At 33.0% G+C, this 26,655-nt stretch overlaps 1 long non-coding RNA gene across 1 annotated transcript; it reads right to left on the reverse strand.

The window, feature by feature from the left end:
• Nucleotides 1–1,667: 1,667 nt before the first annotated feature.
• Nucleotides 1,668–18,818, reverse strand: LOC136275000 (uncharacterized). Its single transcript, XR_010713598.1, has 3 exons — nucleotides 18,687–18,818; nucleotides 14,274–14,321; nucleotides 1,668–1,797 (listed from the first exon to the last, which is right to left on the reverse strand). It is a non-coding gene; the product is annotated as an uncharacterized lncRNA (long non-coding RNA).
• Between the last annotated feature and the right edge of the window lie 7,837 nt (nucleotides 18,819–26,655).

Below are 26,655 nucleotides of genomic sequence, written 5' to 3' on the forward strand. Positions count from 1 at the left end.
TTTCTTCTCTTGGGAATACATGTGCACTCTCTGGTCGTCGCATTGGTTGAATTCGGATGACCTATATAAGATAATCATATTAAGGATATACTGTTTTAGCACAACATACATTTTGATTTCAAATGTAAATGTGTAACTATCTTTAGCGTTAATAATTTCAACATGTTTCACAGCTTCTTCTCAAATAATACCAGAAAAACCTTGACTGAGCTTTGTTTAGCATTAGTTTATATTGGAAGGGACACATAAGTAGTAAAAGTCGATCCCAAAGGTCATGGCTTTAAAATTAAATGCAACAGTCATTTGAATCAAATTGACAGTAAACAACTACATTTTAACTCTCATATGATATTCCGAACTTCGCGGAATGTTGGAAAAATTACGACTGCAACAAACTTGATAAGTGTTTGTTTTGTCGAGAACATAACGTGTATATAATAGAAAACTAGAATTAAAGAGGCATCATATTGCCGTCTAACTTTTTTACGCATTGTCCACAGAAAATAAAATATCAATCACGTTAGGCATTCTAATGAAATGCAAAACACATGGTCATTATGACCTGGGTTGAGTTGATGTTTCTTTTGGTAGAAATTTCTTCTACATATCCTTTTCTTTCACGAACTTTCATGTAGATAAACTAAAAATCCCTGTCTTAACCTTGATGCAAAACAATCGGTTTGTCTACCTCTATTGGTCAGCATAAATATTAATCCCTTTTCTTATTACAAACGGCCTTTTTTAATGAAATGTTTATAGTTTGTAAGTACTTGTAATATTGTTTATCTCGTTTTATAACAACACACTACCCCTTAATATATGTCTGAGATATTTAATCCGAAATAGTATCTTGCTTTTTTTACTAGCTAATGATTTATCTGTGCCTACTATCACAACTTGCAACGCACCTGTATGTACCATGAACAACTCACATCACAACACTATTTAAGGAATGAATTCAATATTTATTTGTTTTATACGATATAAAATGGTTTGGGGCAGTTTACGCTTTATAAACCGCGAAGAGGTTTATAAAAAAGCGTAAACTGTTCCAAACCATTTTATATCGTATAAAATTAATAAATATTGAATTCATTCCTTATAATTTAATTTTTTTGCTGTCAATTGTTGATAAAAACAGTCATTTGATCTATGAAATAACATCAAATTGTACAAAATTCAAACGTAACGTCAGGCGGATTGATACGTTTTTGACGTTAGTCTTATTATGACGTAGGCAACATTCTTTATACGATATAAACTAAAATTTTTAACCAATCAGATAGCGTGTTACAACCAGAATTAAATTATATTAAAATATATGAAATGAGTGTGATAAGATTATAGACATACTACAGACTTACTGCTTGATCGTTGATTTCATTGTAGACAGTTTCATTATCCACTGGCCGTTCCATTTCTTGAAGGTTTTCATCCCTTCGAGGTTTGCAATCCGAATTTCTTAACCCAATTTTTCCGTATTAGTCATAGAAAAATACATTTCTACATTGTATGAATTGTCGTCTAAATTAGCGTACATTAGTTTTTATCTTCAAAACCATTTGCTTATTAGCAATAATTTACCTTCAAATCTAATCAAAATTCAAATCACGGCAAAAATTGTCATTTTTAAATGTTATGTATTCAAGTTATATTACCTGATTTTAAGGAAACGAAATGCGCGAAAGAAGCAGAGACACACAATCATTGTTATGACTGATCCAGATACTGCTCCCCCAAGTACTGCTCCAACAATAAGTCCAGTAGAGAAAACTGGATGTGCATACGATATAGAATCTATAAAAAAATGAAAAAAATGCACATTGAATGCATTTCATTAGAAAATTGCACAAAAGAATAAAGAAATGTTTTTAATTTTCTTAATTAGATAAACGCATACATGCAACAATACTCTAATCATATTTTTAATATTTATAACTGTTGTAGGGCATTTAGAAGTATGTTAATTATCAAAGTTTTATTTCATACGAATTTGATATATCCCTTTAACTGACTGTATTCATTATCATCTTCATACATCTTTTTACTTGATAAACATCATTATGTCTGATTCTTACTATTAAAGAATAATAATAAGAATCCAAACTGTACACGTATGTTAACTTTCCCTAGAATTATTTCAGTATACTGTAGTAGCACATAATTTTGTTGGGTCAAAATTTGGTTGTTTTTGAACAGAATAAAATTCTGTTGGCATTTACTTCCGTCATATCGTAATATCTTTGTATTCATTAATACTTTGCTTAAAAACTCGTCTTTGATTAAATTTCCTTGATTTATACTGCCGACGAAAATAACGAAATTAAATCCTCAACGAATATTTCTGCTTCTACAGTATATTATTTAGCTTTCAGTTTTAATTATTATTTTTCTGGGTTTTTTTTTTCTATCTTTCGCGTGCGATAGGCTGTTTTTAATATTGAATTTATGCGTCAGTTAAAAATACCGTAATCGTTAAAGACCGGGTTTGACCTATTTGAACATTTAATATGTAATAATGTTATAATTTAGTGGATGCATACGCTTAAGGCAGGTTGTATGCCTTAAATTTTGTTTTGAATTTTTTAAGCTATGTGTGTAAATTTAAAAAAAAAACTTCAGAAAAAAGTTTAAGACTTTTGATCGCAGGATCCAACGTCCTTAAAAAACTAAATATATCAGAATCAGGAACACAAAAAATTCTAACACACTTTACAAAGCGTTAAGTTTCTTAATGTAATTGTTATATTTTATGAAAAACTTGTATTCTATTGATCGACGTATCAAAGGAAAATTTGAGCGGAAAACTTTTCCCATCAATGCGCTAACCAAATTGATGAAGTTTCTCATAAAATTATTAAAATCATTTCTAATCATTTAATAAAAACATTTTCAAATTATAAAATGTGAAGTTTCATTGATAAAAAAGTAAATAATTTAAATGATGCGGCGCGTATGAATACAAAACAATAACAGCAACAAAATTAAAAATGGACTCGCTTTTAGTTGATGCAGAGCTCTATATTGAGTTGAATTTAATGGATTAAACACTAATAGAAAGTTAAGATCTGAATTGACTGAATTGAAAACGAAAGGAAAATACATACGATGGCTTATGATATTATTCGTTAAGCAAGAGTCGTTAAAACTGGTTTTATTACCTGAAGTGAGCTATTTTGATCACATATTGTCTGTCGTCCGTCTGTCTGTCCGTCTGTAAACTTTTCACATTTTTAAAATCTTCTCAAGAACCACTGGGCCAATTTCAACCAAACTTTGCCTAAAGAGGATTCAAAGTTGTGAAAATGAATGACCACGCTTTTTTAAGGGAGATTCTTAAAAATCTTCTTCTCACGTACCATAAGACCAGGAAAGCTGAAACTTGTGTGGAAGCATCCTCAGGTAGTGTAGATTCAAATTTGTGAAAATCATGACCCCCGGCCCGGGGTAGGGTGGGGCAACAAGGGGGGTGGTCGAAGTATAATGTGAATTTATAGAGCAAATCTTTAAAAATCTTCTGCTCAGAAACTGATCAAGCAGGAAAGCTAAAACTTGTGTGAAAGCATCCTCAGGTAGTGTAAATTCAAATTTGTGAAAATCATGACCCCCAAGGGTAGGATGAAGCCACAAGGGGGGGGGGGTCAAAGTTTTATATCGGAATATGTAGAGTAAATCTTTAAAAATCTTCTTCTCAGAAACTAATCAGCCAAGAAAGCTGAAACTTGTGTGAAAGCATCCTCAGGTAGTGTAGATCCAAAATTGTGAAAATCATGACCCCCAGGGTAGGGTGGGGCCACATTGGGGACGGGGGGGGGGTCGAAGTCCTACATAGGAATATGTAGAGTAAACCTTTAAAAAACTTCTTCTCAGACACTAATCAGCCAGGAAATCTGAAACTTGTCTGGAAGCATCCTCAGGTAGTATAGATTCAGAGTTGTGAAAATCATGATCCCCGGGGGTAGGGTGGGGTCACAATGGGGGGGGGGGGGGGTCGAAGTTTATATCGGAATATGTAGAGTAAATCTTTAAAATTCTTCTTCTCAGAAACTAATCAGCCAGGAAAGTGGACACTTGGGTGGGAGCATCCTCAGGTAGTGGAAATTCAAAGTTGTGAAAATCATGATCCCCTGGGGTAGGGTGGGGCCACATTGGGGACGGGGGGGGGGGGGGGGTGTTAAAGTTTTACATAGGAACATATTGAGTAAATCTTTAAAAATCTTCTTCTAAAAAACTAATCAGCCAGGAAAGCTAAAACTTGTGTGGAAGCATCCTCAGGTAGTGTAGATTCAAAGTTGTGAAATTAATGACACCCCCAGGAGTACGGTGGGGCCACGATGGTTTGGGGGGTGTCAAAGTATTACATAGGAATATGTAGAGTAAATCTTTAAAAATCTTTTCAGAAACTAATCAGCCAGATGATTCTTTATAATTGTTAAGACTTTGGCCCCAGGACAATTCTTTGGCCTCACAAGAAGGTTCAGAGTTTGATGTAGGTATAATCCCATATATAAACAATTGTTAAGGATCTTTTTGAAAACTGCAATACTCAACATGTGATATGACTATAAAATCATCCTGTTAGAAAAGGGACTAATGATTATAAACATAAGAATATCCAGGGGGAAAATGGATTTTATTTATACAGGATCTACATGTATTATACATTGTCCAGATAGTTTGTATTATGCGTCCCTTAAGCTGATTTTATCATACCTATTGTTTCTCATGTGAGCGATGTAACCCATGGGCCTCTTGTTGGAGTATGTAACTGTGCATACCATGCAAGGAGACGCGATCGTGGACGAAAATAATTGATATGTCGACAGAGAAAAGTATGTAAGTGAAATTTGTAAATGGTGTGGTTACTTGATAGCCTGTGAGGTACTTGTAAATAAATGCTATAACGTTATCTGTCGCTTGTAATACGCCGTTGGAGTTGATGCACTTCTCATAGCTTTGCTTATTATGATGACCCATCAAGTAGTGTGTTATTTTAAAATTCACCTTTACCTAATTTGCACAGCAATGTTACCGTCAAAGTGTACAGGCCTATAACATCGTTATAGTTGTTCCTGGAATTGGAAAAGCCATCCTCGCCGTAAATATTGATCGTTGGTCTTGAGCAGACGAAATCGCGAGAACACGCTGAATTATCTATTTAGTTAAATAAATAATGTATATTGTTTATTTTTTAAGGTTAAACTTTCCATGTTTTATCTTTAATGTGTTGTATTTTGTTTGCTGACAATTAATCAGACACAACCTTACATTTTGTTGATAGTGTTTATTTTGAGGATTCTCGTTCTATAAATAGTGTTAAATCAGATCCAGAACAGTTGAGAAAAGTAGATCCGGCAAAATTGTATTGATGTAGGTATGCTATTTCATTAATTACATGCATTCCGTTCGATTTATTTCTGGCTTTTTTTTTTAATTATAATATAAATTTATATTCTAGATCCAGTAAAAACTGTTGGAATTTTAAAGAAGTCGTCAGTTAAATGTACATGCAAAGTATTTTAATATATCCATTCACTCATTAATCCATCCATCCATTTATCCATAATCAATTAAATGTATCTGTCAGATAAAGGAAAATGTCTGACAAGCTTAAAAGACCCTCATTACACAAATGCCCTTCCATTTGTAGGGAAGCTTGTTGGTTCCAGGTGACAAAAAATATTCTGAAAGCCGCCAGACACTTTTTTAGCGGCCTCCGATGGAATCGTGGAAATTGATTTTTTTACGTATGCACTTGGTAAGAATAGTGTTATCATCTACGATAAGAGATTAATGTTATTGATATCAAAACAACTTTGTTTGCTTAAAAAGGCCTAAGCGTGGGTCAACCCTTAAACGAGTTATACATTCAGAAATAGGGTCTTAACAACTCCTAAACAATTTCGAGTGTGATACTTATTGTTATTTTACGATTATTTGCATTTCATACACTGTAATTGTTTGCTATAAGCAAAAATGACTTATCTCTTGATTATAATGGCGAATCCGAACAATATTTAAGATATTATAGCAATAAAGTAGAAAAAAGAAACATGATGAGGTAAATTTTTAGGTAACCATTTTGGGTCACCTCTAGTCTGAAAATTTTGCATCACGTATAATTCCAGTAGTATATTTTTTTACGATGACAAGAAAACTTTATTAACTAAAATTGTTTTTAAAAAATACATTTCTACAGAGTTTAGTAAGTGAGTATTTTTTGTGACGGAAGGATTTAAGAAGGAAATGAACAATTTTCATAACTCCCTAGTTTAAGAGTACTGTTATTTAGCTTCCTAATTTGTAGCGCAAACGACCGAACTGCTAAATAGTTTGTGCATTACGATATACTCATGATGTGCAAAAAACATATTTAAGAAATATTTTGAGATTTCTATCGATATATTTGGCATATTTTGCTTATATTCCATGTAAGTTAAGAAACGAGTGAAAAGCTGTCAATGTGACAGCAAACCGGGTTTTCTTTTATGTGAACTGTATCCATAATCAATGTCAACCCCGAATAATGTCTTTGTGACTTTCACTCCATCATCTTATTTATGTGTTTGAGTCCATAAATTTTAGTTTCATATATAAAAAGTGTTATTGTTCTCTCTAACTTAGATCTGTAGAATTTCAGAATCTTTACTAGGAAATCATTTAGTGAATCAAATAGACACGTCAATGAGGAGAGTGCAAATGTACATACATGTACAGCAAGCAACGAAATCATATTTTAAAAAAATAGAAGTTAGAGCTGTTTCACAACCCCTACCTCCCCCACGGATTACGATTTTGAAAATTTGAAAATTTACTCTTTTATTTACTTGTAAAGATTTTAGATAAATATGGTCATCCTTTCAAAAATGATGCTGAGTGGCAGCTGGATGGCAAAACATTATACGGAGAGTTATCCCTACCACTGAGCACCTCTCGTATAGCACGCCCTCAGGTGGGAGAAGGCGTCCTCATTTATTTACAGTTTGTGTTTGTTTCAATTTTTTAATTTTAACACTGCACTTTACATAAACTATTCCATGTGTTAGCGGTAGAGGGGTAAGTATGAGTACAGGGAATGAAAATGGTTATGAGACATAAAAACACTTTTCCATGCATCAGCTCAGTGGATTTTGTGTTGATTACACTATGAGGCCATTGCAAGTTTTTTCCTTGTTTAGCGTCGACCCAAAACTCAAAAACCTATTTTTTTTTATCAGGAAAAAAACCACACACCTTAGAAAAAACACAACTTTTTGTTCAACACAAAATAATTTTTTTATATATTTTGAAGTATTTTCTTCACTTTGTAAAAAAAAAAAATAACAAATACCTACTATATGATTGCCATTTTGAATGGTGTTATATTTGATTTCTGATCTGGATTTAAAAATTCGATCCTGAGCCCGACATATGAAAAAGCGATCTAATTTTATGAACAAAAATTGTGGGTTTTTTTTTTTTTTTTTACATCTCAAAACCAATCCGTCCGCGGACGCTAAACATAGAAAAAACTTGGAATGGCCTGATATAGGCTTAGTTTGTATCTTGTCATGAGTTGTACATAAACGTATTTATCGTTTTGATTTTCTGGTCGGAATAATTAAATACACGTACATTTATGATATGTGTTTTTAAGTTATCATAAATTGATATGACCGTGAAACAAGTTATACGGAGAATTCGCCTGGTATGAAAATAATACTATAAGTGAGCCTCGTTTTCAATTTTCTGACCATACTTTTATCATATTGGCAACCTAGTTTGCTGAACTCCAAACACTCGTCAGGGTTTGACAGGTGTCGATAAGAGGCCATCTTCACATGACCTCTACATTTGCATACAATCTAAATATACTCCCAACCTATCACATACATATCTTTTTCTGTTTTATGGGTGGTGTAACTCTTCAATACTCTGCAGTTGGAAGTTAAATAGAAAATAGGCACGAATTAATTTGTCTGTCAACTTTTAAAGAGTTCCAACCAATTGATTTTTTAAAGCCCTGATTGTTTAGAAGTTATGGTCGTGCGAAGATTACCTCCTATCAATACCTGTTAGATACTGACAAGTGTAAAGAGATGGGGGTGGTTTTATTAAGACTGATTGACAATCCTATCTTGACTTTAAGCTGTAACGGAAGAGCTCCTCGTTGCTTGCAACGAACTCGGCTCTAGTTTGCTTTATAATTTTTTTTTTTTTTTTATAATTTATTGTTTTTGTTCCATACATACTAGTACTAATGTTGACATTATTAAATTCAGTTTTTATAAATTTTATACACATGCATACTCACTCACACACAAGTATAATTACATACATTTTTCAATATTAGTGGTAAATGGTTACTTTGCTTCCAAAAAAAGAGAAAAAACCAAAAAAAATAAAAAACCAAAAAATATATAACAAATAATAATACGAATAGTAATAATCATAATATCATAAACTAATCTAAAATGTTTTTCCATGTAAGCCACAATTTTTCAAAATTGCGCAGCTTTTGATTTTGGATAGCAGCATATCTTTCTACATGGTATTTTATTCTTAAATGACTGAGTAATCCAAGAAAATTTGGCATTTTGTTTTGCATTAAGGATATAAAAATATATTGTTTAACATATAGAATTATGAAGTTTATAACCCTGTTATTGTTTGACAATGGTAGATCACCGAGAATAACATTCGAAACATTGAAACCAACTCTTTCAGAGGTTTTTCTGTATATATGAAGACTTAAATCACTCCAGAGTGTTTGTACTTTATCACAAGCAATGAAAACATGTATTATTGTTTCAACATTTTCCATACAAAAACCACAACAATCAGAAGTTTTAATGTTAATTTTCTTAAGGTATTTTCCAACAGGAACAATTCTATGTAAGATTCGAAATTGTAACCACTGGGCAGAAGAATCACTAGTGGTTTTATAACAAATTTTAAAAACATCTTGCACTGATATTGTGTCTACTCCATATGGCCTAAGCTCTGCCTCCCACTTGCTGATTGAGGTTGGAATAGCCTCATTTTTATTCAAGAAATTATAAAAGATTTTTGAGCATTTTTCAGAAGATATGAGAGGTTCAAAAAATAAAGGTACATATGGATTAGGAAGTCTTTTGAAAGAAGACCTATCTATTAACAATGATTTCAAATATTTTGAAATAGCTGTAACAATGCTATTGTATTGCATCACACAACTATCAGATAGATTGTATGTGTTTTTAAGAACTCCAAAGTCTAAAAGATTACAATCATCATCAAAAAAATCTTGCACAACCTTTATTCCCTTTTCATACCAGGATTTAAAAAAAACTGGTTTGTTGTTAACTTTTATATTAGAGTTATACCACACTGGAATATAATGAAATTTGTTTTTAAAGTGCGGAGAGTAAGTAAAAGATTTCATATAACATGACCAAGCAATCAAAACATCTTTCCAAAAGGCGTTATTTTCTTTTAACAAACAATCAAACACAAAACTATCTCCAAAATCATACAATTTCTGTAAAATATCATCTCCATTGAGAGCATAGAAAATATCCATCCATGGTTTATGTGAGCAAGTTAACCTTTTAATCCATGTACATTTAAGTGATGTAATAAAACTTCTAACATCTACCATTTTCATACCACCTGACAAGTAGTCTTGTGTTATAAGAGACCTTTTAACTTTGTCTGTTTTGGATTTCCATAGAAACTCAAAAAAGGCTTTGCATATAAATGCTACAATCTCCTTTTTGGGAGTAGGAAGCGATATAAATAAATGATTTAGTTTTGGAATTAACAAACTCTTAATGACAGTGACACGACCAATTGGAGTAAGAATTCTTCTTTTCCATTGTTCCATAAGTGCAATGATTTTTGGAATCTGATTACCAAAATTAATATCAACAATTTCAGAAAGTTCAACGGAAAATTGGAAACCTAATAAATTAAAAGATGTAGATCCCCAGTCTAATTTCCATCTGGTATGATGAAACACTTGATCAGAGAATTTTTTTGAACCAATCCACACAATTTTTGTCTTAGATGTATTAATTTTAAGTCCTGAAAAGCTGGAGTAAAAATCTATAGTTTCTAATGCTTCGAACAAGGATTTTGGTGAACCATCAAGGGCTAACAAAGTGTCGTCTGCATACTGTGATATTATATGTTCTTTATTATGAACAAAAATGCCCTTAATATCATTGTTTTGCTTTATAAGAATTGAAAGGATTTCTGCACATATAATGAATAAATATGGAGCAACAGGATCTCCTTGTCTACAACCCCTTTGTATGTCAAATTGTTCTGATAAAAACCCACTTTGTAAAATGCAGGCACGGAAATTTGTGTTTAAAATTTTTATCCACTGGATAATATATTCTCCAAACCCAAAATAACTTAAAACTTTATAAATAAATGACCATGACATAGAGTCAAAGGCTTTTTCGAAATCAATGAGGACCAAAAGCCCTGGAATTTCATGTATCTCTGTGTACGACATCAGATCATAAACAAAGCGAGTATTTTCCCCTATGTATCTACCTTTTATGAAACCAGATTGTGTATTTGAAATAATAATGTCCAAAACTTGTTTGATTCTAAAGCTTAGGCAACCAGATATGATCTTGTAGAGAACATTTAAAAGGGTTATTGGTCGCCAGTTCTTTAGAAACTGTCTTGGTTTGTCCCCTTTTGGCAAACATGAAATTATTCCAAGTCTTTGAGAGATAGGAAGCTCTTTTTTAAGAAAAATACAGTTAATAGCTCTAACAACATAATTTCTAATATCACTCCAAAAAAACTTGAAAAATTCTGCGGTATACCCATCACTACCAGGGGACTTATTATTCTTCATGTGCTTTAATACGTTAAGAACTTCTCTTTCCTCAATGTCTTTCTCCAGACCTTTGGACGTATTTGTATCCATTTTAGGATTATTAGAATTCAAGAACATTTCTTCTAAATTTATATTAACTAAACTTGAATCTGCACTTTTATACAGAGTTTCATAATATATCTTAACTTCATCTAAAATTTCTGTTTGTTCATATATAGTGCCAGTACCCTCTAATTCAATTTTTTTTATTGTTTTATTTAAATAATTCCTAGATTCTAAATTACAGAAATATTTTGATGGTTTTTCACCCTCTTCTATCCAGCGAGCTCGGGACCTTATCATGTGGCCTAGTAACTTTTCTTTTCTAATACTCTCGAGTTCCTTTTTTTTTTCATCTAATTTATTTAAATCAATGAAAGCATCTGATTCTAAATCCTCAATTTCTTGCAGTAGTGTTTTTTCTTTTTGGTCTTTTTCTTTTTTGATATATGAAGAATATGAGATAGTATTTCCCCGTATTTCCATCAGTAGTACCTCAAGAAATAAACTTTCATCCATGTTATTTTTACATTGGAAATTTTTACTCTCTGCATTCTCTAAATATTGATTACTAACACACTTTATTACATTTTTTACCTTTTGAACGTAGTCTTTATCTGTAAGTAAATAATTATTAAATTTCCAAAGACCACGCCCTCTCCGAAAGGGATTAAATTTAAGCTCGAGCAAAACTATAGAATGATCAGACCTGTATCCAGGTTTGATAGTACAGTTTTCAACAAGATTTGTTAAGCTGTCAGAAATGAGAAAATAATCAAGGCGACCTTGTTTTAGAGGATTTTTTTTCCGCCATGTATATACTTTTTTTTCAGGATTTAGGACTCTATAGTAATCTATGAGGCATAAGTCCTCCATTATTTCCAGGACTTTACTTCGAGCCTTTGGATTGTTAACACTACAGTAGTTATAAGTATCCTGCATGGGATTCAATGCAAGATTAAAGTCCCCACATAAAATAAAATATTCATTATCAAATTCAAGGAAGATACTTCTTACATTTTCATAAAACTCAGGGTTGTCAATATTAGGACCGTATATATTAATGAGGGTAACCTTGTGGTCCTCAATTGTCATGTCCAAAGCTAACAAATTACCTTCACAGTCGTTTTTCACTCTATGAATTTTAAACTCAAAGTTGTTATTGAAAAGTATACAGACCCCTCTTGAGTTAGATGAATATGAATTAAACACACATTTATATCCCCACTGTGTTTCTATAAACTGTTCATGTTCAGAAATAAAATGAGTATCTTGCAGGCAAATGATAGAATAATGTTTTTGTTTATAGTAGTTAAGAACATCTTTACGTTTTGATGGTGTGGCGAGCCCCTGACAGTTCACCGTAGCTATTAAAATGTTGTCAGACGACATCATATTTACGTATTAAATAGAAAATAACAAAAGCAACACATGTAAGACAAAGAAAGTATTCAAAAATAACACATGCGAGAAGCAAATAACCACTTACCATTACCAAATTTTCTGATCCAACCATACCCAAAAATATTACACACACATAAGAAACTAAGCATCCTACCAGTTCATTAAGAACACTTATAAAGGGAGAAACACGCACACTCACACATACACACATGTCTAAACAGAAAGTAAACAGTTCTGAAATTGAGATACCGATCCCGATCTGAAAACCGTTGACCGATCCCGAAGCATCCAGGTTCCACTCCGCTGTCTATCAAAAAAGTGTACTAGCGCCGTTTTAGTTTTTCAGAAACATTGTCCAGAATATCGAATCTGTGGCGGCGTCCTTGTTCGTCCAGCGCAAAAATCTTGCCGTTGTAGTACCAGGCAGACTGGATTCGAGGGTCACCATTAAGATTGCGCAAAAGTTTTGCGTTGAAATATGTTAGGTGGTCATGCATGGTAAAACATTTTTTGAGTTTGTCATTCGATCGATTTTTGATGACCGCGATCTTGACCTCCGTGTTACGGAATTTGGCGATCACAGGGCGTGGCCCTTTCCCATCTCCCCCAGGAATCCGATGAATCGCAAGAACATCCGAGGGGTCCAGGTCCATCTTCACTGCCTCCTTGAGAATTGTACACAATTTACTCCTGAGGTTTTCGTTTTTCTCCTCGGCCCAGTTTAGAAATTTAATATTGGCTTTCTGCGAGTATTGTTGATTTTGATTGGCGAGGGTCATTGCAGATTGTGCCGCAGATTCACATTGTTTGAGCTTGTCGTTGAGAGATCTCAGTTCACTGGCTTGGGAGTTCAATTTTTCCCTCAGAGTGTCGAAATCAAGATTAAAACCCTCGGAGATTTCTTTTGTTTGTGTTTCGAACTCTTTACACTTTTCGTCGATTTTATCTTCAAACTCTTTCTTGACTTTGTTTTTGATACTTTCTTCGAAATCTTTTTTCATTTCATCGACAATTTCTTGTTTTATTTCACTTTTTATTTCATTTTTCAATTCTAACAATATTTCCGAAACCAAGACCTTGACATCCGATTTTTTCACCATGGACTCTCTTATTTCTGTCAAACTTTGCTGAATTTGATGAAGGTCACCTGAGATATTAACGTGCTGGTCAGATGTACTACCGTCGTGAGCAGGTGTATGATCACCGCTGCTAGTTCTCGGTTTTTTCACTGCGGCCTTTTCAGAAACAATGGATTTTCTTACGGATACTGGTGCCGATTTTAAATCGAGCTGAACAAGTTTTTTTGTTTTTGTTTGTTCTTTTTCTGGTGTTTTTTTAAGTACCCCTGACTTTTCGGCCATTGTTACTATTGTCACTATTAGTGAGTAAGAGTTCACCACAGTCCGATATTTTCAGAATGCTTCTTAACAACAATATCAAGGCGTAAATTTCTAAAATTATATAGCACTCACCAAATTGAGTTTTAAGTCCTTTATCCAGTATTTTGGGCACTTTAAATATTACAGAGACGTATTTAAAGAGAAAAAACAGCGGAGCTTCAAAAATATGGTCAGTCGCAGACCATCACGTGACCGGAACCCCCGTTTGCTTTATAATTTGATTACTTCAAAATTTTGTAACATCTTTTGTTGTGTTCATTATGTACTGGCCTTTGAAGCCATCCGTAAAGCAAGAATTTTAAACTTTGACATTTTAGCTCCCCGTCCTTATATCCAAGTGGTTTTCGGATGATTGACATTACTATTATAATAATTTTAGGTGCCAACCTCCTTAACCGTAAGCTTTAGGCATTTCTGCCAGTACAATGTCAGTGGAAGAAAAATGGCGCACTCTTTTCAATAGAGAATTACATCGAGTTATACAAAAATGTATTTCTTTTTGGCGTGGGATATCATTTACATTATCAGCTTGCTCACAATTTCTTTATTCATGTTATCTTTCCACAACGAAAAACCTTATATAAAATTGTCATTGGACTAGGTGTACTTACCTTGTCTTCCTTTTGCATTTGCAATCTCAACATACCAACATTTTGTGTCTAAAAAAAATAGAAATATGCGTTTAATTATTTCATTGCAACAGCACATCTGAGGGTATCATACAACTAGATATCTACTAAGATATATTGAAAGTTTGATTTAATTATATGTGTATGGCCTAAAATCAAAAAGTGGAACGGACAAGACTGAAAGACAGAAACCAATACGGGTCCTACAAGTAAAGGTAGGAATTTATAGCTTATAGCCTTGCTTGCAAAGTACATTGCCTCAAGCTCGCTCGACTTCTATTTTTTACCACTGGAGAGACTCGTACAACCCATAGCATCCTCAACCTTCAGAGGGAGCATACAAGCAGAGCTGCCAAATTACAGCGATAATGCATTACATGCACACAGCCAGCTCGTCTCAAATGCCAAATACCTATTTTAACCCCTGGGTGGAGAGAGTGCACTAGTAGAGTTAAGTAACTTGCCAAAGGTTAAATTGTTACCGCGATAGCGGCAGACCAGATTCGAACCCGGTGCCACCGTGTCTATATCGGTCGACGCTATCGAATGTGCCAACACCTCTATATCTTAAGTCTTTTGTTATATACAAGTGTTTCTTTTCATATACGGCGCACTGAACGTATGAAGTAAAGTTACTTGCTTATGAAAAGGCACGAAACGATTAATACGATAAAATAAACGAAAAAATTTGGAAAGCCATCGTTGCCTTACAGCATTAAACTATAGGTACAATATGTCAAATTATCATTACATTATGTCAAAGTCTATTACGTGGTGTGAATACATCTTTACACTAGGTAAAATTGTTATTACGTGATGTCAAACGCACGTTAGGTGAAGTAAACATGTCTTTACATGATGTCAACTTTTTGCGTTGTGATGAAAAATCATCCTTACGTAATGCCAACATTGTACAACCGAAGGTCAATACATCATGACATTATTTTGACAATGTATTACATGGGGCAATTGTATCCTTACATTATGTCAACAATTTATTACATGATATCGATATATCCTTATAATATATCAACACTGCAGTACATATCGCGATTCTATCCTTACATTATGTCAACATTTTATTACATCAACATATTGGAACTTTGTGGAACGGAACGGAACCATGCAGTAAAGGTCACCCAATAAATAGAAATTTAAAAAAAATTAGCAATTTTTTTATTCATTATATTTCAAAATAAGTTTGATCTTTAATGTTATGTTTAAATATACATATATTACTTACTACTCTAATACTAACACATTACAGTACTTTCACGGTAGAACTTACTAACTGGTTTAAGCTAGCAAAAGAATATTCATATTAGTAACAGGTTTTAAACAAACCAAACACTTTCCTAAGTATAACATCTTTGAAATTACAATGTCAACAGTTCTGTAGATTTTATTTCATAGTAAGTTATCAAGTGTCCTCTTGAATGAAAGGGAGAAAATGGATTCGTAGAAACGTAGCGTACCCCCTACACAAACATTATTCCAACCCCTCTGCAAAAAAATAATACACTCTGTAATAGCATAATAATTTTGTAGCAGAACGGCCATACCCAGTTAGGGTCAATCTCCTTAATTTAAGATACCAATAGCAACGTATATTTTAACTACAGAGTGTTTCACAATAAATACTAAATGCTGTGAGATTAAATTTTAGAAAATTAGATTTGTACTGGGTGTCCACGTCACGACATACCTGCTTTGGAATGATAAAAAACTTGACTGTTAAATGACTGAGTGTGTAGTAACGAACTTAATTTGGATACTCTTGAAGTAAAAAAAAAAGTATAATTCAAAGATGAAATTAAATATAATTATATTTAAATTTTGAAACAAAAAAGGGGTTAATTTTAGTTTTTATTTGATTCTAAGTATTTAAGGGCCGATGAGCATGAGAAGACTTGCATTTTAAGTCTTATAACTCAGGTCTATTTAAACTATTATAAATTCAATGTTTAACTACATAGTTGTTCATTCACTCTCGGAAAATTGTCAACAACTAAGTCTCTTACAGCTCTCAGAAAAAACATACTTAGGCCTGTATATATTTTCATTCTAGTACATGTATATTTAAATCACTGCTTCTTCCTAGTATTTACTGTTGGAGTTTTCTTGGTCTGCTTGGGTAAATCGGCGTACCATTCCTAAGTATATGTCATGTTGTAAATTTTGAATTTAAAACATGACATACATGTATACATTTTCCAGTGTCTTTGCCTGTGATAACACTACGTATCGATTTTGTACTATATCACCAATTACGTCAAATTGGGGCACCAGCGGGGTTTGCTTATTAATATTTAAATATTTAATCGTACAATGACTTAAAATTATATAAATATAAGTAATAAGGAAACATTCTTTGAGTATTATGAGGTGATAATTTTGGTCGGGGCGTGATCAAATCTATCATAAAGCTCTTCGAGCTTTATTGGATTTGATCACGCCTCGACCAAAATTATCACCTCATAATACTCAAAGAATGATTCCTTATTCCTTATATAAAGGCCTAGGACAATCGTGTTTGTATAACGAAATGATGTTTCGACTTCATGTAATGGAGCGTGTACATCACCGAATAGAGAATTGGCCTAATGTTAAGATTTATTCACATCACGTAATAAAGTTTAGACAAAACATGGATATTTTTGCATCAAGTAATGTACTTTTGGCATCAAGTTATAAAGTGTTGACATAAAGAAAGAATGTGTTAACACCATGTATAAAGTGTTGATGATACGTAAGGATATATTGATAGCATGTAATAAAATGTTGACATAATGTAAGGATAGAATCGCGATAAGCACTGCAGTGTTGATATATTATAAGGATATATTGATATTATGTAATAAAATGTTGACATAATGTGAGGATACATTTGCCTCATGTAATTCAGTGTCGAAATAAAGTCATGATGTATTGACCTTCGGTTCTACAATGTTGGCATAACGTAAGGATGATTTTACATCCCAATGTAAAAAGTTGACATCATGTAAAGACATGTTTACTTCACCTAATGGGCGTTTGACATCACGTAATAACGATTTGACCTAGTGTAAAGATATATTCACACAAAGTAATGGACTTTGACATAATGTAATGACAATTTGACATAATGTACCTATAGTTTTATGCTATAAGGCAGCAATGGCGTTCCATAGAAAACTGTTAAAATTGAGCAAATAACCTAATAGGATTTACGCACGATAGAACAGTATGCACGCACGATGCGACAGGATTGATACACGATACGATAGGATTGTAAAAATAAAGTTGCGGGTACTGTAGATGTAACATAAAGTTTCAATGGAGAAATGCGTCAATTAATATTTCATTTTTTAAAAAACCTGATTTTATGTTGCAGATTCATTGACCTAATGAGTTTACAGGTTCACAACACTTCGAGTGACTGCGATTGCATAAAGATCAGTTGAACTTCAAAAATTGCACAGGTCCACATTGCATAAAGTAGTTGATACAAAAATAAACTTTCATTAAATGAAAAGCATATTAGCGATATCCGATCCTCAGCAATGTTCGATAACTCAAAATTATCTGGAATTCTTTTATTCGAACCATGCATAAATCTGTCTTTTATATGGACAAAGTTAGTCTTGAAGTGTTAAGATTACGCAAAGGTATTCAACGAACTGCTTGGTTTAGTGACTCCAGGGAGACAAACAACCTAGAGGAAAAGGGGTTTGAGCCACCGATGCAATCATCTTTTCTAATTTTATCTCAACTTGTGTACGTTATTTATTCCATTATATTAATCGTGGCCAAAATTGCAATAACTGCGTACAATGCATGGATACCATAAAAATTCTAATTATCTTTTTTAAAGTTTGAAGGATAAATAACATTTCTATGATGAAATAAATAATTTGAGGCTGAGGATCAGAGAACCTCAAAATACGGATTGCAGCTTAAACCTACATGTACGTATAATAGTTTCCTTTTTGTATTTTATGCAGATTATGTTCTTGCACAAACTATGCAGTCACGTTGTTTAACTTATAACTAAATAAAGATAATACATGAAACAATGTATCTTTCCTCGCTAAACTCAGTTTTTGGCAACTTTTCCTATAATTTTAAAAATAAGGTAATGTTCTCTGAGTGATTTTCTTTTGAATAGCGGAAGGTTCTTTTTATACGCTGTTCTGTTTTCTTATTAACATATGCTATTTAAAGAAACATCAGCAATTGGCCTGTCTACAGCAAGTTTTTATCTTCGCAAAGTCCTGTTAAAATTGAACCCTTTCCGGAATAAATGTCAGATCCTAACAAAAAAGACTGCAATAAAAGGATTGCTTTACAATAAATTTGCAAATATCAGACATGTGTAAAGACAGAACAGAATAGCAGTTGCACGAGTACATGTACCTGTTTTAAAATGTGTAAAATTAGCATTGCAGCATACACCAGAGGCAAATACGGAGGAAACATCGTCGTTTTCTTTTTGATCCCCCTCTTTCTGCTCATTTGTATTCTCATTTAGACCAGGGTTTTCTTGCACAAATTCACTGTTTAATATACCTGATGTAAACAAAAGGAAAAATCGATAAGTATATTTGATTTAGCATTTTAAATTCATTGTTTCATTTCTCCATTGAATTGATTGTAATGTGTATCTAATCATTATGAGCTTTCATTTATATTGTGGTAATACGCTAAACAGAAAGCGGAACCTACACTCTGAAAACAAGAGGCCAATAGGCTTTAACAGTCACCTGTCTACCATGGCCCACACACAAACTGTATCTATGATTTTGGTTAGCCAATTATTACTTTACTATTAACGAGTCTATTTGTTTATTTAAAAAGTTCAGAAACAGTTTTTATTTCGAACGATGAAAATACTTGCATAACTCTTTTGATTTTACAACTTCTTAATTACATGTACATTATACTTAATGATTAATAACTGAATTATGATGAAGCAAGGAAAGATAACTCCATTATGAAGAAGCAAGGGAAGATAACTCCATTATCTTTCACAGTTTCTTAACTTTGAAAGACAGCTGTACTATGTATATTTTCTATATTTCTGATTTTTTCATTGAAATCCCTGAGCAGAATAAAATAAAAAGACAAATATATACCCCTCTTCCAGCCATAATCCTTGCCTTACATGTAGGTGACATGAAATATTATTAAAGATGACAGCTAAATGCTTTTTTTCTTAATACTCAGTCAGTTTTTATTCTGTGTCAGTGGACGTTTTATAAACATTCTATATACATGTACATGAACACTAAATGACCATTATGGCCACACCCTACATTATGAATCCTTACCCTATAAACTCTATGAGTGTTTTGCCAGCTCCCCTCCCCTGCCCTCCCTTGATTCAATTCCCTACATTGGAAGGCATGAAAGTATATTTTGATGGATAGCTTTGTTTTCTCGATTTGTATGCAGTCAGTTTTTATTCAGTAACAGCAGAAGTAAAGACAACAATTATTGCATTAAATTTATATGACCACTTTGGTCCCACCCTAGAGTCAGAACCTCTATCTTGGGGGTCATAACATTGATAATTTTGGTAGAGGGCTTCCGGTCTACAAAATTATGAATTCAGTTTTTGTTATAGGCGTGTGGGATTAGAGAAGATAATTTTAAACATTAAACATGCACTAACACTATACATCCATTTTGGCCTTGCCCTAGAGTCAAAACCTATACTCCCAGGAACATGAAATTTACAATTTTAGTAAAGAACTTCCTGGTTAACATAATTATGAAGTCAGTTTTTCTTTAAGATGTGTATGAGTAGAGAGGAATATTTTTAAACAGTTTCTGCATTAAAACTATCAGGCCATATTGCCCCCTCCCCCTTTTCAGCCTGAACCCCTGACCCAGGGGCCATGAATTTCATGATTTCGGTAGAGAAGTTCGTGGACATCATAACCATGCATTCAGTTCTCCCCACATGTAAACGAAATATTATAAGATTTAATACATTTTCACCCTAGGACCTAAGCCCCTGTCTCAGGGGTCATGAATTTCACAAAGTAGGTGAAAACTGCATGGATATCATAACCATGTCTTTAGTTTTTAACAATTATGTATGGGAGTAGAGAAAAAGATTTTTAAAGATTTAATACATTTTACTAAATGGTCATATATTTATTCCATTACATTAATCGTGGCCAAAATTGCAATAACAACGTACAATGCATGGATACCATAAAAATTCTAATTATCTTATTTCAATTATAAAGTTTGAAGGATAAATAACATTTCTATGATGAAATAAATAATTTGAGGCTAAGGATTGGAGAACCACAAAATGCGGATTACAGCTTAAACCTACGCATAATAGTTTCTTTTTTTTGTATTTCATGCAGATTATGTTCTTGCAAAAATCATGCAGTCACGTTGTTATAACTTATAACTTAATAATGATAATACATGAAATAATACATCTTTCCTCGCTAAACTCAGTTTTGGGCAACTTTTCCTGAAACTTTAAAGATAAGGTAATGTTCTCTGAGTGATTTTCTTTTGAATAGCGGAAGGTTCTTTTTATACGCTGTTCTGTTTTCTTATTAAAATATGCTTTTTAAAGAAACATCAGCAATTGGCCTGTCTCATCAAGTTTTTATCATCGCAAATTGGCAAATATCAGACATGTTTAAGGACAGAGCAGAATTACAGTTGCAAGAGTACATGTTTCAAAATGTGTAAAATAAGTAATACCAATTACACCAGAGGCATTTTTTGTAACCACGGAGGAACCATCGTTCTTTTCTATTGTATCCATCTGAGTTTGCACAAGTGCACTGTTTATACCTGATGTAAACAAAGAGAAAAATCGATAAGTAAGTTTGATTAAGCATTTTAAATACATTTCTTAATTTATCCATTGAATTGATCATAATGTGTATCTAAAAATTATGAGCTTTCATTTATAGTGTGGTAATACGCTAAACAAAAAGTGGAACCTACACTCTGAAAACAAGAGGCCATTAGGCCTTAACGGTAACCTGTGTACTATGGCCCACACACAAACTTTATCTATGATTTTGGTTAGCCAATTATTACTTTACTATTAACGAGTCTGTTTATTTCAAAAGTTCAAAAACTGTTTGTTTCTAACGATAAAATTACTTGCACAACTCTTTTGATATTACAACTTCTTAATTACATGATACTTAATGATTAATAACTGAATTATGATGAAGCAAGGAAAGATAACTCCATTATGAAGAAGCAAGAGAGGATAACTCCATTAACTTTCACAGTTTCTTAACTTTGAAAGACAGCTGCACTCTGTGTATTTTCTATAGTTGTGATTTAACTCATTTTTTTCATTGAAATTCCTGAGCAGAATAAAATAAAAAGACAAATATATACCCCCCTTCCAACCATAATCCTTGCCTTACATGTAGGTGACATGACATATTATTAAAGATGACAGCTCAATGTTTTTTTTTTCTTAATACTCAGTCAGTTTTTATTCTGTGTCAGTGGACGTTTTATAAACATTTTATATACATGTACATGAACACTAAATGACTATTTTGGCCACACCCTGCATTATGAATCCTTACCCTATACATTATATGAGTGTATTGCCCCCTCCCCTCCCTAGATTCGATTCCCTACATTGGAAGGCATGAAATTATATTTTGATGGATAGCTTTGTTTTCTCGGTTTGTATGCAGTCAGTTTTTATTCAGTAACAGCAGAAGTAAAGACAACAATTATTGCATTAAATATAGATGACCACTTTGGTCCCACCCTAGAGTCAGAACCTCTATCTTGGGGGTCATAACATTGAAAATTTTGGTAGAGGGCTTCCTGGTCTACAAAGTTATGAATTCAGTTGTTGTTATAGGTGTGTGGGATTAGTGAAGATAATTTTAAACATTATAATGCACTGACACTATACATCCATTTTGACCCTAGTGTTAAAACCTATACTCCCGGGAACATGGATTTACAACTTTAGTAGAGGACTTCCTGGTTAACATAACTAGAAAACTGACCAGTCAGGAAGGGCCCCGCTATGACAATTAATATAGAGAAGTGAAAAAAACTTTGAATTCCATCCTCTTTATATTAACAATGATGAAAAATAAATGCCCGGCAGAAGATGTAAAGAACTGGAATATATAGGATCTCGTGATTTGTAGTTGGATATGATTTTCATCCAACAATTAAAGTGTTTTTTTCTTGAGCCTTAGTGAGGGGATAAAACACACAAGTTGGATAAAAATCATATTATACTACAAATCATGAGATTCTATTTATCCCATATTTTATACACCGCAATCAATGTTTACACTGTTTATAAAACTCTACATTATTTTTACTTCATTATGCCTAGGCAAATCCCATTGTAAAGTCACAACTCTGGAATATCAAAAAAATATCCAATGAGTCATATCCACGGGATAAAGTGGGTTAACATGGGATGAAATAAAATTTGTTAAAAAAACAAAGAATTGATACCAGTGCAATGATACCTAGGCTTTGCCTCTATTCAATAAAACTATCATAAATCATTGTGTACGGTATTTTAACCCCAAAAAATATGAATATTATATTTCAAATCCATATTTCAAAGAATGTACACAATACTACACATCATTCAAAATTGACCTTAACTTCAAAACAAAGTTCATTTGCAGACACAGGCAGTGCAGTAATTAATCTCAATGTGACAGATAAAGATAAAGCTTAGGATTTTCTTCCTGTGGAAGGTTAATTAATCCCAAAGGACAAATATTGCACAGCCTTCCATGTATACAATGGTAACATTCTCAGCAGTTATCTCTCTTTGCCCATTCATTCTCAGCAGTTATCTCTCTTTGCCCATTCTTCTTATGCATAGTTATGAATCTACCCCACCACCCCAGCTCCAAAACAGAAGACATAGAGAACCAAACTTAGCATCAAAATATGTATTTCTGCCTACTGAACTACCATACCAAATTTGAACTTGATTGGGCAACCATAAAAAAAGTTATTAGAAAAAAACAGGAAATTTGTGGACGGAAGAGTGACAGACGGACGGACGGACAGAAGGACGGACGGACAGAGTGATTACTATAGGGCACCCGCAAATCCTTGCGGGGCCCTAATTATGAAGTCAGTTTTTCTTTAAGATGTGTATGAGTAGAGAGGAAAATTTTTAAACAGTATATGCATTAACACTATATGGCCACATTCCCCACCCCTTCCCCTCTTTCAGCCTGAACCCCTGACCAAGGGGCCATGAATTTAACGATTTCGGTAAAGGTGTTCGTGGACATCATAACCATGCATTCAGTTTGTGGGAGTAAAGAAGATTTTATAAGATTTAATACATTTTTACCCTAGGGTCTAAGCCCTTGTCTCAGGGGTCATGAATTTCACAATCTAGGTGAAAAACTTCATGGACATCACAACCATGCATTTAGTTTTTAACAATTATGTATGAGAGTAGAGAAAAAAAAATTCTAAGATTTAATACATTTTTATAAATGGTCATATTGGCCCAACCCTAGCGCCTGAACCCCTGACCGATGGGCCCAGAACTTCACAATTTTGGTACAGAGCGTCATGGAATTCATAACCATGCATTCAGTTTTTTCATCACATGTGTGGGAGTAGAGAAGAAAGATGTTTGGAAATTTGGCTTTGTTTTGCATATTTGGCCCCGACCCTGGCGCCCCAATTTAGATTCTTCTTACCATATACATGTATATGCTTTATACCAAAAATGGTAACAATTGGCCTTGTAGTTTTGAAGAAGTTTAAAATTTAAAATGTTAACGCACAACGCACGACGAAGTACGAAGACTAATTGCATGAGGTCAATTGAGTGGCATGAATAAGGTGACCTTTTTTCATGAACATGTATAGAACGTATATGATCAACCAACACATGCTGAACTGTACTTATACACTTATTGAAGCAAATGAACATTTCAAATCTCATAAACATTTATTTACCTTTACAAAGATAATTCACCGATATGTTTTCTTTGATATAACCTGTAAATCCATCCGTATTGTCCTCTATTATTCCATTTGTTGCACAGCAAAAAAAAAAGATAAATGATTACATCACAATAACCCTCATTGCTACTGTTGTAAAGGGTTGTATATGCAGCACAGCATTACGCCGACAAAAAAATGAATACATCACAATATTTTAGCAACGGATCTGTCAAAGATATAAAATAGATTTATTGTGCAAGTATTAATAGAATTGATCTTTTTAAATCTTAAACAAGGAATAAATGATTAGTGAACTTTTAACGCGGCCGCCATTAAAAACAAAACACCTGTATGTCTGCCATTAATTAACCATCATTATGAACAATTTGTGTTTTAAGAAAACGACAGCACAACTATATGTTTCAAGAATATATCTTCATTTAAAACGCATCAACATGATATAAGTAAATTTTTTGTGGACAAAATGTGATAACATAGGCAAATTAAAATTGATATTTCTAGTAAAAAACTGAATAATTAAAATAATTCTGAGGCAAAAAGTATTTAACTTTCAGAGAAACCACAGATTGTATTTCTTTTCTTCGAAAATAAAATAAGAATATATATATATAGAAAAACTCCTGAAGATTATAATGAAACCGGTAGAGTTAGAGTTTTAAATCGGCTTTCTGGTTTTTTTTTTATTATATATATATATATATATATATATATATATATATATATATATATATATATATATATATATATAGCATTGTGTTGAGTGAGGACACTTTCTAATCGGTATGTATTTAAGCTGCGATTCGCAACATAGATTCTGATTAGTGCATTTTTATAGACCCGCCCATTTATCAAATGCTTGCCGAGAACACATGAAAACATATGTCGGAAATGTAACACTTAAAAAAAGCTGTACCAGCCCTGCGAATGTGTTCGGAATGTTTTCTTTATCGTTGCTAAGTACAGTCAGTTCAAGCATATCTTTTACAACATACACCATAGCATAGCATAGCATTGAAATCTCATAGCATAGCATTGGAATCTCATAGCATAGCATTGGAATTTCATACCATAGCATACAATCTCATAGAATCGCATTTGTCATATCATACCATAGCATACCATAGCATAGCATACAACATTATTTTTACTCGGTTTTAAATGTTTTTATTTGAAAAAATAAATGTTTACATGGTAGATTTGTTGTAAACTTTGGCTTCTTATTATTGCACTTCGAAATGTGTGGAACTCTTCTGTGTGTATGGAGGCGTTTTTGTTCAAATCTCATAGCATACCATAGCATAGCATACCATACCATATCATTAAGCCCTTCATTTCAATTTCTCATAGCATACCATACAAATCTCATAGCATACCATACAAATCTCATAGCATATCATTGAAATCGCATACCGTAGCATAGCATTAAATTGTAAAAGATATGCATGAAATGACTGTATGTAATAAATCCAGAGGCGCTCGATTGAAAGTTCACGAGACTTCAAAATTTCCAGCGGAGGTATAAGTGCTTGGATAATATTCTCAAAATACGTAAGTACTGGTCGTTTTTCATATCATATACTACTTTGATTTATGTTAAAACATGAAAATCTTTTATTTATACTAAACGATAATATTGAGAACAGAGTTATCGTTCATGTTCATTCACGTGTAGTGGTTGAAAATATAGACATTGGGTTGCTTAATAAAATCATAGGTCATGTTTGGTGCTTGTGGTGTGCAATACCATGTTTTTTATAAAAATAATGGGTGTATGTTTTGCAAAAAAACTTAGTTTATCGAGCCATTTTCAATTAACATTCTGCATAAAAATTATAGTCTGTTTCACTACTGATGCTATTACTAGGTCAGGCGCGGATCAAGAATTAATCCTCAGGGGGTATCTTTACTAAGCATGTTAATTGTTGCAACAGCAGACAAAAACTATATTTTGTATTGTTACATTTATTTCTATAGCACACATTTTTTCCACTAATTAATAAAGTTAAAGTTTAAAATCAATAAACCTCTAGATTTTATATATGACAACAAGTACATAGATTCTATGAAATATACTAAAACAACGAGGCACGAATTTTACTTCAAAACTGAAAGGATCAAACAAAACCACGTTGTATAAAATTTAAATGACAATACCATTTGCAGGGGTGTGTACTTGCAAGTTAAAAAATACAGACTTATTGGGGAAGAAACGGTCACCGTGTTATCTTGACGTACATTTCAAAATCATGTTAGTGAAAAAAAATGTTCCCTAAAAGCAAGTAGGGTGCATGTAGTTTAAAGTCACAGGTTCGTATTCGCTCATCGAAGAGATTATTCAGTTTATTGTGAAGAAATTCGTCAGAGACTTTTGTCAAAACACTTATGCCCTCTCCCTTGG

This window comes from Magallana gigas, chromosome 4, assembly GCF_963853765.1.
Source record: "Magallana gigas chromosome 4, xbMagGiga1.1, whole genome shotgun sequence".
NCBI lineage: Eukaryota > Metazoa > Mollusca > Bivalvia > Ostreida > Ostreidae > Magallana > Magallana gigas.